Raw genomic sequence first — 16,400 nt, 5'->3', positions numbered from 1 at the left:
GGTCCATTCCCTGAATATATCATTGGTTATCCAATCTGGGACCTCCCCATTTTGTAGCTGTTCTAAGTTATGTTCTACTGTACTTATTATCCATGATCCATACCCAGTGCATACCATGGCATTTCGTCCGCTTTCGCTATTGTACTTTTGGTTCACGTTTATTAAGTTAATTGTCTTGGCATGATCCCTTAGTGTGTGGGCCACTTGTACCAATTCTCGTTCAGCCCCATCTCCCAATTGGGCCTGCATTTTCTCATTGTCATTTCCCCTTTCCAGTAATCGTCTTAGGGTTTGGGTGAGTGTGTCAACCTGCTCTTCTACCATCTGGAGATCTATAGCGTTTACCGTGGCTACACCCGCCGCATATCCCATCATTTCTAATATCTCCCTTTTTCGTCTAACCTTCCCTTTTAATGTGATAAACCTCAGGGTCTTGGATTCGGGTCCATCTAAGGCCCACAGTGTCAGATTTTTATACATGCTTATTGTTTTTGACCAGCAGAAACTGGGGATCGTTAAATCGGTCAGATTTAGAAATATCGTGATTATCTTCTGGCGTATTCCAAAGTGTATCTTTTCCTTTGTCTTCTTTATCACCAGCCCTCGACTTGCCCTTCCTCTGTTTGAGGACAATCTGGTGGTGAGGGATTCAGAGTTTCTGGTATGGGTGTAAGAGTTATTTCTGAGCTCCAATATCCAAGCGCTGCTGATCTGCTGTGGCCCTATTATTCAGGTACGCGAGGTCTTTATAGGTGGTCTGTCCCCCCCACTTTCAGTCTTGGTTATCCAGGGACAATCTAGCAACTTATGCCCCAGATCACACCCTACCTTCCAGCACCCTGGGCTAGTGGACTAACGCATTGGTCGCCATCCTTACCCTCTGATCCTTTATAGACGTGGTGAGAATTAGGGTAACACGCCCAACATTGTTTCTTCTGGTTCCTGAAATAGTGTGTGATCCCCTTTTTGTCCTCGGGGATCATACTCTTGCTGTCTGTTGGACAGCGTCACCGTGTATTCTCTTCCTCTAGCCAGTCCCAGCAGGCACAACAAGCCCAATAACCGTATCCTTTCGAGTCACCTGTTTGGGGGAACACAATCTGGACAGCTCATACTGGGGTCAGTACCTTACCATCCCGACTTGGCCATTCCTATTCCTCTCGTGGGTCCTCTCCCACAGCCAGATTATCACAACGACTATGCTTAACATTACAAATATAATACACATCCCTCCTATTAATCCGCCTACTAATCCATTTACCCAACTGTTGCATGCCTCTGCATACCATTCAGAGAGGTATATTGGTACAAATTTGGGGTCAGTCATTGGTCAGGTCCCATATATTCTTTCAGTTGAGACCACTGTTTCCACCTGCCCCCCACTTTTCATATTTATGCATGCACACGTGTGTCCACTAATCAGTACCTCATAGGGTCCGCTCCATCGAGGGGCGAATCCAGGTTTTTCTGGTAACACCTTAACCATTACCCTTGCCCCCACCTCGGGTACTACCACCGGGGGTTTTGTTCCTTTATCCTCGTCTTCCTCTTCCTGCTTATCTCGGATCTCCTGTCGCATACCTTTCAACTGCCTACTCAGTTCCATCACAAACTTCCTAATTCTATCACGTAAAGGTTCTAACTCTATTGCTCCTGTAACTATTCCCTCAGGGAGTTTCATTGCTCATCCAGTCATTAGTTCGCAAGGGGTGAGTCCTGTTGTGCAGTTCCGTGTAGCACGCAGTCTCATCAATATGGTGGGCAGGAGTTCCGGCCATGTCTGTCCGGTTCCCTGTATTGCTTTACTCAGCGAGGTTTTGAGGGTTCTATTCATTCTTCCTACCATTCCCAAACTCTGGGGATGGTAGGTGATGTGGAATTTCTGCTTAATGTTCAGTATTTTACAAGTTTCCTTCATTACCTTTCCTGTGAAATGAATCCTTTGGTCCGAATCTATCTGAATGGAAATCCCCCATCTAGGAATGACCTCTTCCGCTAGTATACAGGCTACCATGGTTGCAGTGCAATTGTGGGTGGTGAATGCTTCCACCCACCTTGTAAACTGGTCAATAATCATCAAGCAGTACTTCCTTCCCCTGGAGTTTATTAGGGGCCCAGTAAAATCAATCTGTATGTTTTCCCATGGTCCCCGTGGGCGGGGTTGATGCGCCATCCTTATTTTTATCGCTTTTCCAGATTATGTTAGGCGCACATAACACAGTGCTGACAATGTTTAGCAACGTCGCGCCCAATTTCCGGCCACCACCAATCCCGTGCGATATTGGATATCATGGCGTTACGCCCGTCATGGTTAATGCCATGGTGTAACTCCATGATCATTTGCCGAATGCAGGAAGAGGCCAACACCTTTCCGTCCTTTCTCCACACTGAGTCTATACCAGGTGATCCTCCCTTCCTCTCCCATTCTGCTCTTTCTTTCTCGTTCGTATCTGCGTGCAGTTTAACTATGTTTATGTCCTCCTTTGTGGTAGTGCTACAGACTGACTCTATCTTTATATCTGCGGATGTGGTCGCTTCTCGGGCGGCATTATCCGCAGCTTCATTTCTACGCTGTATTTCGTCCACTACTCGTTGATGGGCCTTTACCTTTATCACTGCTGCTTTAGCTGGTTTGCTGGCTGCTTCTAATAGTCATTTTATACGTTTTATGGCTTCGTCGCCAGAGGTAACAAATCCTCTCCTTCCCCATGCTACCATGTAGTCATGCACTACCCCAAAGGCATACCTGCTATCTGTATATATATTCACTGTCTTTCCCTCTGCCAGTAATAAGGCTTCCGTCAGTGCGGTTAATTCTGTTACTTGGGCCGAAAGGCCTCCGTCCAGTGCTCCCTGCATCACTACCTCAAGATGCTGGTTTAATACCGCCCATCCCGTACATGGGTGGCCGTCGACGTACCGTCGGGATCCGTCCACATACAATGTGAGGTCTGAGTTTTCGAGAGCTACCTCACTTACATTCCCTGGGGAATCTTCCCATTCTAATGCGTTACACTCGTGGGGCTCCCCCCTAGTGAGGATTCCTTCTGCCAGGTTTTCCTGGTGTCTCTGACTATCTTTACTGATTCATTGTGGGGCACTTTGCTCGGTGGACATTGGAGCTTTCCAGTATTCAACATTTCTACCAGAGTGTGTTTGGTATGTAGGACAATTTTGCCTGTCATCACGACAGGTTCACTGACCTTGACTGCCATGTGGCACAGTCTAGTGCAGCCACGCATCTGGACAAGCCCACGGCTACTGGTGATTGTTGGATTGAATAGTAAACTATGGGTCCCATTCTGTCCCCGTGCATTTGTGTTACCACAGCTTCATAAAAGCCTTCTTGGTTTTCACAGCAAACGTGGAAAGGGAGGTCCATATTCGGGAGTCCCAATCCTGGGGCGGACATTAGGGCTTCCTTCAGATTTCCATATGACGTCTCTTGCTCGGGACCCCATTCTATGGTCTCTAGGGACGGTTTTCCCCCTTTTACCAACCTCTGCATGGGTTCCGCAATTGCTGCAAAGTTGGGTATAAAATTCCTGCAGTAGTTGAAGAGTCCCAGTACCTTGCGCACTCCTCGGACTGTTTTTGGACGGGGCATGATTCTAATGGCTTCTTTCATATCCTTGGACATTGTCATTGTCTGAGTGCCTTGGAAGATCTCGTGTCCCAAGTACTGTACTGTGGCTTGTCCAATCTGTGCCTTTTTGGGGTTTACCTTAAACCCTGCTTCTCGAAAGGCTTCGAGGACCTCTGTAAGTGTGTCTGTGTGCCCCCTTTTGTCTTCTGAGGCTATCAATAGGTCATCTACATACTACAGTACCATACTTCTGTATGGTATCAGGTCCACTTTTTCTATGGCCCGGCTCTTGGTTCGATAAAATATTGCCGGACTACTGTGGAATCCTTGTGGGACCCGCATCCAAGTATACTGGTGGTCATCCACCATAAAGGCAAATTTATCCTGGGATTCATTTGCCAGGGATATGGACCGAAAGCCATTGGCTATGTCTAGTACCGTGAACACCTGGTGTTCGGACTTCAACCCATTAAATATGGTAGCGGGGCTTGCCTCAATGGGATGCTGTATTGGGGTTACCTTATTCAAAGCTGTGTGGTCAATGGTCAACCTGTATGACCCGTCTTGCTTCTTTACTGGCCACACCGGGGAGTTAGTATCCTATTATTTAATAACTCCTTTATGATTTGTTTTACGGCGGTCATTGTCTCTGGTTTAATGGGATATTGTTTATGTGAGGTATGTTCGGGTCCTGGGATCACACAGGGTCCCGCCCTACCAACCCGCAGTCTTGCTTGGATGTTGCCCAAACTCCACAGACATGCCGGCAGACATTCCCCCACTGCCCGAGCGCATCCCAATCCCTTGTTATGACTTTAGCATCGAACCTACCTTGCCTTCTAACCATTGGCCTTTATCCAAATTACTTTCCTCCCCAGGGGTACACCAGCGGCCCTAATTGATCCAATAAATCTATTGCTAGTATCGTACCCTCATTGTTGGGCATTACGTAAAATTGGGCCGGAAGTAAGATTCCAGCTACTTCCAATAATACAACCTCACTTAGTTTGGCAGTCGAATTGGTCCCTTCCAGCTCCCCTTACCATCATGATTTTTCGGGTAATTGGCAAGGGAATATTTGTAATGGAGACCACTGCCCCAGTATCCACTAACCTATCCCACTGCCCACACCCTAACACTACTGTCACGTGAATATGCGGGTCATCTTCACTCTGTAGGGGGGCCGCTGACCTTCAATCACGCCCGAGTTCCTTCAAGGCCTGGAGTAGTTGTTGCCAATTGCTCCAGTTAGGTTAGCCCATGGGGTTTCCTTATCTGCTCCCTGTCCTTCCTGCCCGCCCCCCTCCCCTTTTGGCCTTGAGGTGGCTGTTTCTGCTGCAGTTCCGGCATTTCTGTGGGGATGATCTACACTCGCTTTTTCAATGTCCCATCTTTCCACAATTATAACACCCCACTCTCACGGCCGCCACCTCGGTCTTTATCTGTTTTGTTGTTTCGTTATCTATCTGACATGCCCATTGTACCAATCCATCATACGTATTGGCTGCTATTACCCACATTTTGAGAATTTTCTGATGCTCTGCCGACAACCCATCTTTAAACATTTTACAGAAGGGGATATCGTTCCGGTCTGGGTTGGCCTGGCCTGACAACTGATATGCTGTCCATAAACACTCTCCATATTCATTACTATTCTCATTTTTCTTTTGTTTTACCAACATTATAAGGCCACAATTGGGCTGTGGTGGTCCCAAGACAGTCTGCACGGCGTAGGGAACCCAGGTTCCGTCCCTAAAATTTTGTGCCATTTGGTTTTCCATTTGTCACGTGGGCACTTTGCCCTTACTAGTTGATGAACGTCCTGTTCATGCATATCATGAATGTCATACATTTCTTGCAGGGACTTCCAAAACTCTATGTTTCTGTTGCGGGGTTTTATTACACCCAAATCCTTAAGTATGCTCTGTTTTTCCAGGGGAAGGCCCTATATTTGTGTGCCCCTGCAGTGGGACCTCCTACTGTCACTGTCACTGGTGCGAGGAGGTTCCGTCGTCGTCGTCGCTGTTGTCCCCTTTTGGGGCAGTTGGGACTATTTTCTCAAAGGGCGGGGGCACGTCATTTGTCTTACTGTCTATCTCGTCGTCCTGGTCATTGCTTTGGGGCCCAAAGCGTCCCTCCGTCTGCTGTTTTAAACTACTTACTTCTATCATTAACCTACGTAGTTCTTCTAGCTGAGCCCTGGCCATGGCCTTATATTACAAACATTGACTGACCTCTATCAAACCCGCTTTGGCCGTCTTTTTGTTTTTTTGTTTCTCTCACCATAATTTTTGTTTTGTGGGGTCTTCTTTGGGATCCCATCCGTCACTTAACATAATAACTATCAATTTTCTATGGTTGTCAGCAAAATTACCTACTTAGTGAACCTTAGTCCCCCAATCTAGCATATCTTTGCATGCCTTCTATGTTTGGTACGTCTACCCCTCTATCGGTTTGTTGTCCCCTTTAACCTGGTTTCCTCGAACCTAGGTTCTGCAATTACAAACCTACGAAGCTGATCCTACTTTGGTAATTACTATTGTGACCTCTTAACTACCCTCAAGTCTTTTCCACTAGTACAGACCTTTCACACAAGTTCGGACACCCCAGGCGACGGGCACGTTTCATGGCAGATTACATCGGATTTATGAGTGGTATTTAAAATATATACTCACTCGTGATGGTCTGAAAACGTCCGTCTGTCTTTCGCCCGGGTGCGTCCTGACAGACTACGCTATTTAATGTGGAGTATGACAAAGACACTCAACACAAGCCTGTTGTGGAGAAAAGAATTGTTTAATTGCTTGATCAAGGGAGACACGGTCTACACCAGTTCCTTAACTGGATGCCTTCCCAACCATTCTCATCGAACACGTTAGGAGCTGCTTCTTTTATACAGAATTCTTTGCAAAGTCACCATTTACATTGTCATTGGTCAGTCTTTCTACCACGTGACAATTTTTTTCGCTTTGTTGAAGATTGTTTAATTCCAACTTTGTTAATTGTTTCACATCCTCCTTGGGTATGAACATATCTATCCTGCAACCTGTCTCCTGCCACTAACAGGAATTTATTTCTAAGTTCTGAATACAACAGATAGCCACTTCTTAGGCCTACGACCTTAGCTCTGAATAACAGGAACTGTACCATTGTCCTACAGTTGCACCTGCTAATTTCACCGCATCAGTAAATTGCGGTTTTGCCTTTCCAATCTAAAAGGTGTTTTAACTCCATAATTCCCACTTCACATTGCACAGCCTCGAAGCAGTTTCTGTAAAAATGTTTCTACTGCTCTCTGTCCTAAATCTCTTAATTTTAATCTTGTATCTATGTACCCACAATCTCTGGAACTGGTCTGTTTTCGTCTACCCTTTCCCATCCCTTCATAATTTTAAAAGCTCTATCAAATGACTCAACAATCACCTTTGTTTGAATGAAAATATACACAACTTTTCAAGTGGTGAGACGTAGAACCACCTTCAATGCATGCTCACTGGATATCAGAGCAAGCCCACTGAACCACCAGAGAGTACGATACATACCCAGTAAAGTGCCAAAGAATACTTAAGTCTCATGGTTAAAATATGCAAATACTACATCATTTTCTTCTGTCTATCATCAAACTGGAGACATAAAGAACATAAGAACATAAGAATTAGGAACAGGAGTAGGCCATCTAGCCCATCGAGCCTGCTCCGCCATTCAACAAGATCATGGCTGATCTGGCCGTGGACTCAGCTCCACTTACCCGCCCGCTCCCCATAACCATTAATTCCCTTATTGGTTAAAAATCTATCTATCTGTGACTTGAATACATTCAATGAGCTAGCCTCAACTGCTTCATTGGGCAGAGAATTCCAGAGATTCACAACCCTCTGGGAGAAGAAATTCCTTCTCAATTCGGTTTTAAATTGGCACCCCCATATTTTGAGGCTGCGCTCCCTAGTTCTAGTCACCCCGACCAGTGGAAACAACCTCTCTGCCTCTATCTTGTCTATCCCTTTCATTATTTTAAATGTTTCTATAAGATCACCCCTCATCCTTCTGAACACCAACGAGTAAAGACCCAGTCTACTCAATCTATCATCATAAGGTAACCCTCTCATCTCCGGAATCAGCCTAGTGAATCATCTCTGTACCACCTCCAAAGCTAGTATATCCTTCCTTAAGTAAGGTGACCAAAACTGCACGCAGTACTCCAGGTGCGGCCTCACCAATACCCTGTACAGTTGCAGCAGGACCTTTCTGCTTTTGTACTCCATCCCTCTCGCAATGAAGGCCAACACTCCATTCGCCTTCCTGATTACCTGTTGCACCTACAAACTAACTTTTTGGGATTCATGCACAAGGACTCCCAGGTCCCTCTGCACCGCAGCATGTTGTAATTTCTCCCCATTCAAATAATATTCCCTTTTACTGTTTTTTTTCCAAGGTGGATGACCTCACAGTTTCCGACATTGTATTCCATCTGCCAAACCTTAGCCCATTCGCTTAACCTATCTAAATCTCTTTGCAGCCTCTCTGTATCCTCTACACAACCCGTTTTCCCACTAATCTTTGTGTCATCTGCAAATTTTGTTACACTACACTCTGTCCCCTCTTGCAGGTCATCTATGTATATTGTAAACAGTTGTGGTCCCAGCACTGATCCCTGTGGCACACCACTAACCACCGATTTCCAACCCGAAAAGAACCCATTTATCCCGACTCTCTGCTTTCTGTTAGCCAGCCAATTCTTGATCCATGCTAATACATTTCCTCTGACTCCGCGTACCTTTATCTTCTGCAGTAACCTTTTGTGCGGCACCTTATCGAATGCCTTTTGGAAATCTAAATACATTACATCCATCGGTACACCTCTATCCACCATGCTCGTTATATCCTCAAAGAATTCCAGTAAATTAGTTAAACATGATTTCCCCTTCATGAATCCATGCTGCGCCTGCTTGATTGCATTATTCCTATCTAGATGTCCCGCTATTTCTTCCTTAATGATAGCTTCAAGCATTTTCCCCACTACAGATGTTAAACTAACTGGCCTATAGTTACCTGCCTTTTGTCTGCTCAATTTTTTAAACAGAGGCGTTACATTAGCTGCTTTCCAATCCGCTGGTACCTCCCCAGAGTCCAGAGAATTTTGGTAGATTATAACGAAGGCATCTGCTGTAACTTCTGCCATCTCTTTTAATACCCTGGGATGCATTTCATCAGGACCAGGGGACTTGTCTACCTTGAGTCCCATTAGCCTGTCCAGCACTACCCCCCCAGTGGTAGTGATTTTCTCAAGGTCCTCCCTTCCCACATTCCCGTGACCAGCAATTTTTGGCATGGTTTTTGTGTCTTCCACTGTGAAGACTGAAGCAAAATAATTGTTTCAGGTCTCAGCCATTTCCACATTTCCCATTATTAAATCCCCCTTCTCATCTTCTAAGGGACCAACATTTACTTAAGTCACTATTTTCCATTTTATATATCAGTAAAAGCTTTTACTATCTGTTTTTATGTTTTGCGCATGTTTATTTTCGTAATCTATCTTTCCTTTCTTTATTGCTTTCTTCGTCATTCTTTCTGTCGTTTAAAATGTTCCCAATCTTCTAGTTTCCCACTAACCTTGGCCACCTTATACGCATTGGTTTTTGATTTGATACTCTCCTTTATTTCCTTGGTTATCCACGGCTGGTTATCCCTTCTCTTACCGCCCTTCTTTTTCAATGCAATATATTTTTGTTCAGCACTATGAAAGAGTTCCTTAAAAGTCCTCCACTGTTCCTCAATTGTGCCACTGTTTAGTCTGTGTTCCCAGTCTACTTTAGCCAACTCTGCCCTCATCCTCCTGTTGTCCCCTTTGTTTAAGCATAGTACGCTCATTTGAGACACGACTTCCTCACCCTCAATCTGTATTACAAATTCAACCATGCTGTGATCACTCATTCCGAGAGGATCTTTTACAAAGAGATCGTTTATTATTCCTGTCCCATTACACAGGACCAGATTTAAGATAGCTTGCTCCCTTGTAGGTTCTGTAACATACTGTTCTAAGAAACAATCCCATATGCATTCTATGAATTCCTCCTCAAGGCTACCCCGTGCGATTTGCTTTGACCAATTGATATGTAGGTTAAAATCCCCCATGATTACTGCCGTTCCTTTTTCACATGCCTCCATTATTCCCTTGATTATTGACCGCCCACCGTGAAGTTATTATTTGGGGGCCTATAAGCTACACCCACCAGTGACTTTTTCCCCTTACTATCTCTACCACCCACAATGATTCAACATTTTGTTCATTAGAGCCAATATCACAACTGACCTGATATCATCCTTTATTGACAAAGCTACCCCACCTCCTTTCCCTTCTTGTCCATCTTTCCGAATTGTCAGATACCCCTGTATGTTTAATTCCCAGTCTTGGCGACCCTGCATCCACGTTTCTGTAATGGCCACCAAATCATACCCATTTGTAATGATTTGTGCCGTCAACTCATTTATTTTATTTCGAATGCTGCGTGCGTTTAGATAGAGTGTTTTAATACTAGTTTTTAAACCATGATTTTTAGTTTTGACCCCTCCTGCAGCCCCTTTATATTCATACATATTGTCCCTTCCTATCACCTTGTGGTTTACACTTACCCCAGTGCTACTCTGCTCTGTTGCCTCCTGCCTTTTGCATTCTTTTTTGGGGTCCTGTTCATCTGAGCTCTCACCCACTCTAACTAGCTCAGAGCCCTCTCCTGGGTTCCGAATACTCCTCGCATTGAGGCACCGATGCCTTTTTATTGCACTTTGACCCTTTAGAGTTTTGCTGTACAGTGTCCTTTTTTGTTTTTTGCCTTGGGTTTCTCTGCCCTCCACTTTTACTCATCTCCTTTCTGTCTTTTGCTTCTGTCTCCATTTTGTTTCCCTCTGTCTCCCTGCATTGGTTCCCATCCCCCTGCCATATTAGTTTAACTCCTCCCCAACAGCACTAGCAAACACTCCCCCGAGGACATTGGTTCTGTTCCTTCCTAGGTGCAGACCGTCCGGTTTGTACTGGGCCCACCTCCCCCAGAACCGGTTCCAATGCCCCAGGAATTTGAATCCCTCCCTGCTGCACCACTGCTCAAGCCACGTATTCATCTGAGCTATCCTGCGATTCCTACTCTGACTAGCACGTGGCACTGGTAGCAATCCCGAGATTACTACTTTTGAGGTCCTACTTTTTAATTTAGCTCCTAGCTCCTTAAATTCGTCTCGTAGGACCTCATCCCTTTTTTTACCTATATCGTTGGTACCAATGTGCACCACAGCAACTGGCTGTTCACCCTCCCTTTTCAGAATGTCCTGCACCCGCTCCGAGACATCCTTGACCCTGTTGAGGGGAGAAATTCGGCTGCTTTGCGCCTCCCGTTAGCACCTAAAGACGGAGGTAATGGGGCACTAAGGGGTTACCGACCGGGAGCGGCGAATTCAGTGACACCCGCAAACTTTCTTTCTGGCTTTGCGCTAGTGCTGATACTTACCACCTCGGTCGCTAGCGCCTTGTAGATCATGATGTCATCAAGTGTGTAGCGCCCCATTACCACCCTGGTTGTGAAATTCGCTCCCGCCCCCTGCTGTATTGCTAGGTGGCAACAACGGCAGCAAGAGGAGGCATTGTCACATAGAAACATAGAAATCTACAGCACAGAGGAGGCCATTTCGGCCCATCGTGTCTACGCCGGCCGACAAAGAGCCACATGGCCTTTGGTCAACAGCCCTGAAGGTTACATATAAACCAATGAACAATGAACAATGGTGGAAGGGCAAAGAGCATCCAGCCCAACCAGTCCGCCCTACACAACAGTGATACCCCATATATCGCAACATTTTACACTCCACCCCACCCGGGGCCATGCAATCTCCTGAGAGAGGCAAAAAAAGAAAAAAACCCAGGCCAGTTGGGGAAACAAATCTGGGAAAATTCCTATCCGATCCATCCAGGTGATTGAAACTAGTCCAGGAGATCATTCTGGCCTTATTCGATTCCCTGAAGTACCTACCATCATATCTGCACCAGCCAACAAGAGATTATCCAGTCTCATCCCACTTACCAGCTCGAGGTCTGTAACCCTGCAGGTTACAGCACTTCAAGTGCCCATCCAAGCACCTTTTAAATGTGGTGAGGGTTTCTGCCACCACCACCCTTCCAGGCAGTGCGTTCCAGTCCCCCACAACCCTCTGCGTGAAGAAGCTACCCCTCAAATCACCTCTAAACCTTCCACCAACTACCTTAAACCTATGCTCCCTCGTAATTGATTCCTCCACCAAGGGAAATAGGCCTTACTATCCACTATCTCCAGGCCCCTCAAAATGTTATACAGCTCAATGAGGTCTCCTCTCAGCCTCCTCTGTTCCAATGAAAACAAACCCAGCCTATCCAATCTGTCCTCATCGCTAAAATTCTCCATTCCAGACAACATCCTAATAAATCTCCTCTGCACCCTCTCTCGTGCATCATGTCTTTCCTATAATACGGCAACCAAAACTGCATGCAGTATTCCAGCCTAAGCAGAGTATTATACAATTTAAGCATAACCTCTCTGCTCTTGTATTCTGTGCCTTGGCCAATAAAGGCAAGCATTCCGTATGCCTTCTTAACCACTTATCCACATGGCCTGCTACTTTCAGGGATCTGTGGACAAGCACTCCAAGGTCCCTTTGCTCATCTACACTTCTAAGTGGCCTACCGTTTAATGTGTATACCCTTTCCTTATTAGCCCTCTCGGTTATGTATGCATGCCTGCAATGTTGTGATGTAATGTTATATGTACTGCAATACTGAATGTACCTTCACCCTGTACACACCTTACCTGTATACCAGAGGGTGCTGCTGCTGGAGACCTTAGGGTCACCGGCACACTGCAGGTAACCCAGTATAAAAGGGAGCTCACCTCTTAGTGCCCTCACTCCAGGAGCTGTAATAAAGGACTACAGTCTTCACAGTTTAAGTACCATACCCCTGCCTCATGGAGTCATTAACAAGGTGTCTACATACAGAATAACTGGTGACGAGATCATGAACTACACGCATAACATGTCGAATCTCAGCAACTTTCAACAATTCACCGATGGGGAAGATTGGGACGCTTTCGTGGAAAGATTGGAACATTTTTTCATAGCCAACAACCTGGATGGGGACACACCAGCTACACTACTGAACAAGCGCAGGGCCAGTAGTTATGGATCCATTATCCATTGTCTCGTCAGGGACTTGCTAGCCCCAGTGAAGACAACAAGCAAGAGCTATGGGGAACTTGTAACCTTAATACAAGAACAACTAAAACCCAAAAAAAGCATCCTCGCAGCCAGGCCGGTTCTATACTCACCGGCGACCCGAAGGCCAAGAAATTGCTAAGTATGCTGCAGATTTAAGAAGGTTGGCTGTATCGTGTGACTTTGGCGACCACCTTAACGAAGCACTAAAGGACATATTTGTCATCGGAATCGGCCACGAGGGCCTCCTCCGTAAATTGCTCTCTGCGGACATCACAGTCATCCTGCAGAAGGCAATTAAAGTGAGCCAGGCCTACATGATTTCGGTCGGCGAATGTTGACCCACACCCAGAACTCTAAACCGACGAATGCAGTGCACAAAATGGCTACTTCTAAAGGCAGAAATGCTGCCCCGAGCCCCGCAACTCTGAGTCCGCCACATGGGACAAACCGGCTGGCCCCGTGCTGGCGCTGTGGAGAAAACCACAGGGCCCACCAGTGCTGTTACAAAGACTATACCTGCAAAGGCTGCAAAGAGAAAGGGCACCTTCCGAGAATGTGCAGAAAAAGCTTTACTCACTGCATTGCTGAAGAGTTGGCTGATCACCTGGGCTCCGACACAGATGAAGAAAAAGCTGCTCAACCCCTGGAAGAAGAGTATGGAATTTATACCTGCTCCACCAAAAGTTCCCCATTGAAGATGGAAGTAGACATTGACGGACTTCCAGTTTTGATGGAGATCGACACAGGGGCGACCCAGTCTTTGATGAGCCAGACGACTTTTGAAAAACTTTGGATCAATCCTGCCAAACGACCAAAACTGTCTCCTGTCCAAGCGAAGCTGCTCACCTACACCAAAGGTAAAATCCCAGTCGTTGGCAGCGTGGACATCCAGGTCCCCCGGGGCAGCGTGATGAACAAACTCCCCCTGTGGATCGTTGCCTGCAATTGACCAATGCTGCTGGGAAGAAGTTGGTCGAAGTGATGACGGCCCCCGGGCTCCAGCAATCCACATCCCACGCAGTCCTGAACTTGGATCCATCGCTGCACCTAGAGATCCTACCGTCCAGCTCGACTGCGCGGCAACGACTTCACAAAACTGTGGCTAGATCTCCAGAACCGAACGTCCAAAATTCACCTTCCAGGCCTTGGCAGGACTTCAAGAGAAGAATATCTTTGAGAGAAGTGGATTCCCGATGTCTATGGCTGAACCTGAGAAGGAAAAGATCACCACAGCCTACTTGGAGAAGAGAGAGAAGATGGCGGCCGCACCATGAGGCAAAGATGCTAAAATCAAAATGGCCGTGACCAGATCATGAGGGGCAGTGTTGGACGGGCGACACGTGGCATCGATTGGAAGGCCCCCTTAAAGGAGACCAGTAACCCAAAGAATTTAAAGGGACATTTCAATCTAAAGATGACAATAACTTTAAAGTTAAAAATGCAGTTAGCGAATGCAGGTATGATAATGTAACACGGAATTATGATGCCGGAGTAACTGGTGAGAAAAATGAAATGAATGCTTGTGTAAGTAATGCCTAATGATTATGATAGAAATTTCAAAATGACAAATGTAACCATGTATGGAGAGACCGAGATACAAGAAAGTGATGTAAATGCAGTAATTAACAATGTAAAGGTAGTTAACAATGTAGACTCGACTATGTTTGAGCAGAGCCAATGTGTCATGTACACAGGTAGTAGACTGTTAAAGAACACTGGGTTCTACAGGGACAATGTAAATGCTAGAGAAATCCCCCCATGGGAGACCCCAGGTCCAGCGGGCTACCTGACCGTGTAGCCTGGACTTTTGGGACAAATGTGATGACCCAGGAAGGGCTCACACACACCCAGTGGGAGCGGACCCATTGCAGGGACAGCGATCAATGGGCAGCACAGCCACCACCACTGGTAATCTTCCCCAGACCGGCCCTACACCCCCTGGCCACCAGGGCCAACACCAGAAGCGAGAGGCCAGTACCCTCTACCTTTCCTGGTGGATCCTGGGATGACCAGACTTTCTTCACAAATGGAAAACAAGGAGCCCACATAGCCCTGTGGTCCTGCCCACCACCACACACTTACCCAATCGACACAGTATATACCCTACCCACTGCTGCACTGGCTGCCCCCACTGAGGGATCCCACAACAGTGGTCTGTGTGTGAAGGGGGGGGAAATGTATGAGGCCAGCCTCAAGTACAGGGATCACACCTGGCACCCACACAACTCTCATCACAACCTCCCACAGCCCACTACTGATCACCTCCCCAGGTCACGGCAATAAGAACTTGAAAAATGCTTAGGGGGGAGTGTTGTTATGTATGCATGCCTACAATGTTATGATGTAATGTTATATGTACTGAAACACTGAATGTACCTTCACCCTGTACACCAGAGCGTGCTGCTACTGGAGACCTAAGGATCACCTGCACACTGCAGGTAACCCAGTATAAAAGGGAGCTCACCTCTTAGTGCCCTCACTCTAGGAGCTGCAATAAAGGATTACAGTCTTCACAGTTTAAGTACCATACCCCTGCCTCATGGAGTCATTAACAAGGTGACTACATACATAATACTCCCCAAATGCATTACCTCACAATTCTCCAAATTAAATTCCATTTGCCACTGTTCTGTCCACCTGACCAGAAGATTGATACCCTCTTGCAGCCCATGACTTTCCTCTTTAAAGAAACATAGAAACTAGGTGCAGGAGTAGGCCATTCGGCCCTTCGAGCCTGCACCGCCATTCAATGAGTTCATGGCTGAATATGCAACTTCAGTACCCCATTCCTGCTTTCTCGCCATACCACTTGATCCCCCTAGTAGTAAGGACTACATCTAACTCCTTTTTGAATATATTTAGTGAATTGGCCTCAACAACTTTCTGTGGTAGAGAATTCCACAGGTTCACCACTCTCTGGGTGAAGAAATTCCTCCTCATCTCTGTCCTAAATGGCTTACCCCTTATCCTTAGACTGTGACCCCTGGTTCTGGACTTCCCCAACATTGGGAACATTCTTCCTGCATCTAACCTGCCTAAACCCCACAGCCAATTTTAATGTAATCTGCAAACTTATTTATCTTACCCCCTATATTCAAATCTAGATCATTGATATATACCACAAAAAGCAAGGGACCCAGTACTGAGCCCTGCAGAAACATCCAAATACCATTACCCTTTGCTTCCTACCTCTAGGCCAATTTTGGATCCAACTTGCCACTTTGCCCTGGAATCCATGGGCTTTTACCTTCGTGACTAGTCTGCCATGTGGGACCTTATCAAAAGCTTTGCTGGCTGCTTGGGTAGGATAAGCTTTATACTTTGCTCCAGTCTGGTGCCTGCTGAAATTTTTGAAGCCCCATTGCTGCGCATTGTCCAAGCCCCCCCACTCTCTGAGAGTGATTGGTGCTGTAATGACAGTCGTGCAAATCCCCTGGCCACACAGAACGGACTACAAGAATGTTGTAAACCATCATTGGCCCTTCCCTTTAAGCAATGGAAGTAGCCTCTGATACCGGCTGCACTGCACATTCCTCAGTGTTCTACCACCACCGCCCCGCTCACACACTTTATTGCCCTA

The 16,400-nt window shown here is 46.3% G+C and overlaps 1 protein-coding gene across 2 annotated transcripts in view; it reads left to right on the top strand.

The window, feature by feature from the left end:
* LOC139264549 (insulin-like growth factor-binding protein 4) overlaps positions 1-16,400 on the top strand; it is a 185,809-nt gene that overhangs the window by 106,208 nt on the left and 63,201 nt on the right. The window lies entirely within an intron of this gene.

The sequence above is a fragment of the Pristiophorus japonicus genome, chromosome 5, assembly GCF_044704955.1.
Source record: "Pristiophorus japonicus isolate sPriJap1 chromosome 5, sPriJap1.hap1, whole genome shotgun sequence".
Classification (NCBI taxonomy): Eukaryota; Metazoa; Chordata; class Chondrichthyes; family Pristiophoridae; genus Pristiophorus; species Pristiophorus japonicus.
Note: the sequence above shows the minus strand (reverse complement) of the source record. Positions and strands in the feature narration are given on the sequence as shown.